This window comes from Manacus vitellinus, unplaced genomic scaffold, assembly GCF_001715985.3.
Source record: "Manacus vitellinus isolate BGI_N305 unplaced genomic scaffold, ASM171598v3 scaffold_44_pilon, whole genome shotgun sequence".
In the NCBI taxonomy this organism is placed as follows: domain Eukaryota; kingdom Metazoa; phylum Chordata; class Aves; order Passeriformes; family Pipridae; genus Manacus; species Manacus vitellinus.
In genome coordinates this window covers 3,377,747-3,382,384 of record NW_021940565.1, presented here as the reverse complement: position 1 = coordinate 3,382,384, position 4,638 = coordinate 3,377,747, and positions in this window count along the sequence as shown.

Sequence of the window (4,638 nt, the reverse complement as noted above, 5' to 3'; positions counted from 1 at the left end):
GGCGGTCGGTGGGTGGCCGTGCCGTGTGCTGTGCACGCACACCCGGGCAGCCACAGCGTTCGTGGCCGGCTGTCCCCCGCTCCATCCTCCCTCCCCGTGGCGGCACTCCGCCCCCACTGAGACATTTGTGCCAACGAGTCAGCAGCGAGCTGGGATGTGCCATGCTCGGTGTCTGAGCTGCCACACTCGGCCTGGCCTTGCCTGGCCTTTGCCACAGCCCCTCTGCCAGCCTAGAGCCACTGGCACCCACAGTGGCTGTGGCTGAGCACGGGGCTGGGGCCTGCCATCCATCCCTCCAATCGTCCTTCTGTCCATCTGCCTGCCTGCGGGGTGATCCAGTAGCTGGGAGGTGAGTTGCTGTTGGTGTGCTCAGCGGTGCCAGGCGTTTTGGGGATGCTTTCCTGTGGGGCAGCAGCCACCCTCCCACAGCCCACGTGCCATGGAGGGCTCTGGCTGCTATCTTTGCATTCTCCCCTCTCCCTGATGGCACCCTTGGGGTGCCATTACCAGCAAGTGGTTGCAGTGGCCCTGGTGTGATGCCATGGAGATGCTGTGAGTCAGTGGGTGCTCTGAGTCAGGGCCCCGTGGCACCCCTCGTGCCAGGGTTTGAAGGTCCATGGGGGTGGACAGTGCTGTCTGGTGAGTGGGAGGCCCTGGGGCTGTGCCTCCCTCGCTCTGCGCCGTGCCGGTGGCTCTGCTCTGTGCTCCAGGGTGGCATGACCAGCATGAAAGGGCTCTTGTCCTCCTGCAGCCCAAGCAGCACTGTGGTGGCCTCCCCTTCACAGCAAACAAATTCCCAGTGTTGGGCACAGGGAGAGGGAGGGGGTAGCCCCCACTCAGCCCAGCCAGCCATGGCCATGGCAGAGCCTGGGGCTCCTGCTGGCCCAGCACCCCTGTGGCCACTCTGGCTGTGTGGGGTGCTGGCAGGGCAGCTGGGCTGCGGGAAAGCGGGTGCTCTGCTTGTTCACCCCAGAGCCCATGTGGCACCAGGCCGGCCCCGCCTCAGGGTGGCCCTGAGGAGTAATATTTTGTTTCCCAGGCATAAGGTTATTTTTGGGTTGTTAGTACCATTGCCATGGTCCCAGACTGAGCACAGGCTGGCCGGGTATCAGTCAGTTGGGTATTCCCCCAAATGTTCTCACTCTGTTCTTTCTTATCTGTTCCTGTTGTGTTACTGCCCGCACTGGGGACAGCGAGCCCTTCTCAAGACTGGAATATCTCATTCCAGTGTCATTGAAAGAGTGGTAGATAAAGTCTGGTGTTCTCTCTGGCTCTTTTGCCCTCTTTTGCCACAGATTACAATGGGAACCATGTTCACTGAACCCCCATTCTGTGGGCACAGGTTGCCCAGAGAAGCTGTGGATGCCTCATCCCTAGAAGTGTTCATGGCCAGACTGGATGGGACCCTGAGCAACCTGGTCTAGTGGAAGGTGTTTCTGCCCATGGCAGGAGATTTGGAACTAGGTAGTCTTTAAGGTCCCTTCCAAACCAGGCCAATCTGGGATGATTTCATGATGATATCCTGCATATACTGATATATCCTAACCTTCAGATGGACAGAGATTGTGCCTAAGACTTTTGCCAGGGCATTATGAGCAATAGTGGGAGAGTGTTTATATCAATAGGGCAACCTACTAAAAATATGCTGCACTTCCTTCCATGTGAAGGTGAATCAACCCTTGTTGTGTTCCCGGAGTGGAACCATAAAAGCCATATCTTTTACATCTAGGGTTGCCATCCATGAGTGGGATGCTCTGTGAATTTGAGTTACCAATGCATTGATATTTGGCACAGCAGCGGTTAAAGGCTCGGTATTGGCATTGATAATATCTCTTCCCAAACTGTCAATGCATTGGTAGTCAATAGTTAGTTGCCATCTCCAGTCCAGTTTTTGGACTAGCCAAATGGGTGAATTATATGGGGAGTGGGCTCTGGAGATGACTTGTTGTGTTTCTATATCAGCTGTTACTTCAGAAGTTCCGTCCATGTTGCAGAAAAATTTGTTATTGTGGTCTCCTAGTAGCTTTTGCATCAGGGAGGGCAGGCACTGTGCAGAGGGAATGCTCTGTACTCTCTGGATTTCTTTCAGGGTCAGGGTTGAAGGGATGGACCAAACACTGCTGTGTAGCAGCTGCCAGGTTTGCAACCCAAAATGTTTTCATTGTGATCTTTTACTGCAAAGTGGGGAGAGGACATGTTCTTATCGCCTGGGAGCCACAAATTAACCTTGGCAGTTTGGCACGTAGCACTTGCTCCATTCACTCCAGTGATTTTGACTCCTTGTCCAGCTTCTCTGTCTCCTGCTGTGTTAATATTGGAATTTGTGTTCCTTTATCTAGTAGAAACATTATTAATAGTTGAGGAGGCCCACCTGGAATCAGGTGTGGGCCATTATTATGTATGCACTGATAGGATTCCACCTGCCAGATTTCAGTCCCACCTTCCTCATGGCCACAGCGCTTTTACAAATTCTCCACCAGAATCAAATTGAATGGGATTGTTTTTTGGGTATGGTTTCCCACTCTTCCCAAGGTTCAGCTGTTTTTTGTGTTTCCATAATGCATCTCGCTTCATACTCAGGGGGATTTGAAAGAGACAAAGAATCATCTTTCTCCAGTTTTCTGTCATTGGGGTCAGCCCATATGTTTTCATCCCATTCCTCAGGGGATACAATCAGTTTTCTAATCTGTATGATGTCAGGTGATTGCCAGCCTGCATAAGCATCATCTCTACCTTTTCTTCCAATTTTTATGTCTTTTTCTCCTTTTCTTCCTCTAACTGTTTCTGCAGCTGCCTTTCCCTATTTTCAGCTGTGGCCAATAGCATTTTAACTTCCTCATTTTCTGATTTCAAAGCAGCATATTCTACATCTGTCATTTTTTGGGGGAGAGGGGACTCCTTGCTTTTCTTTTGCATGTAAGATTAGTGAGCCCCCAATACTGCACAAATAATTGCTTTATTCTTGTTTTTCCAACATTTTTTGGCCCATTCTGTTCCCTCTTAGGATGGTGCAAGCTTGTGTTAACCCAGGTAGTAATAATAGTATACAGAAAGAAGGCATCCATAACTTGGGACAAGGGAGAGAAGAGTAGCCTGTTGACTGTCTCTAAGGTACTTTTGAGTCTCCTTTCTAACTAAGTGAAATTTTCACCTTCCTTATATACAGCCCAATCTTAGCCCCCTCCTCCTATGTTACATATAGCATGATCTAAGCAGATAGTTGGGTAACAGTCATATATGTGGCAGCACGTACTTCATTAAGCTTATTAGCATTTGCAGTGGCGTGTGTTTTATTGTTTAAATAATCCTTAATCAGGAAAAGTTTACTTTTTTTTAGTTTCCTTCAAGGTTCCAGTCATACAGTTTTGTTCCATTCTGTGCAGTTTGTCAGAGCCAAAGCAGGACCTCCTCCTTTGGCCAAGTCATTCTTTCTTGATGTCAGCTGTGCAGATTTCCATCCACAAAGATAATGTGGCGGCTACAGTGTGTAGGCTGTAGATAGTAACCCTTAGCCCTTTCCTGGCTCCTTGGTCATTATCCCATGGCATCCCTGGGATTTGCACCTCCGTGGGTACAGTACTATGTTTCCATGGGTATTATGCCTCTGGTTATTATGTCTCCTTGGGCATCAGGTGTTTGGCTGTCATCCATCCTTGATTGTTGTGTCCCTGGGTATTACACTTCTGGGTGTCATGCCTCCTTGGATGTCATGTGCCTTTTTGGGTATTTTGCCTCCAGGGTTATCACGTCTTGGGATATCTTCCATTGGGTACAGTGCTTCCTTGAGTGTTGTGGATCCTTGTGCATCTCAAGTCTGGGTATCATGGCTCCTGGGATTTTCACCTCTGGGTATCATACCCCTGAGTATCTCTCCTCCTGGGGAGTCATGCCACCAGAGGTCGTGCCTCCTTGGGATGTTGTTCCTCTGGGTATCAGGTTTCCTCAGGCATCACACTTCTGGTTACTGAAATTTGGATGCCTCTAGGTATCAGGTCTCCTCAGGCATCATACTTATGGTTATTTTACCTTGGGGCTTCTGGGCACTGCACCTCTGGGTGCTGCGCCTCCAGGTACCACACCTTTGGTACCCCGGGTGCTGTGCCTCTGGGTGCTGTGCCTCTGGGTATCATGCTGGTTATAGTGCCTGGCAGGGTGCAGGGCCATGCCTGACAAGTACTTGTGTGTTAAAAGCCATCATGCTTCAGTTTCCCTCTGTGACAGTTTGTTGTTGCAGGGGCCATGGCACCCCATGTCTATCTCCCCTGCTCCCTTCCAGGCTGGCAGTGCTGTGTTCCCTCCCGCAGGGTGCTGGTGTGGTGTGCAAGGCTTGGAGGATGTGGTTCCAGGGCCCCTACCATGGATTGTGCCACTGGAATGTGCTGGCTCTGCCTGGCTCTTGGGGCTCAGCCTCATGCATGAGGGCAGAGCACTGTGCCCACCCTGGTGCTGGGGCAATTGCCCACCTCCCTGCTCATGGGACCCCACCATGAGATGAGATTAGAAAATAAATACTCAGATTTCTCTAAAAGAAAAAAAAAACAGGTTTTTTTTATTTGTTGGGATTTTGTTTTTCTTCTTTCTTTTAAATCATGAAGTGACTCACACTTCTCAGCTGAAAATAAACCCGATTGCTTCTGC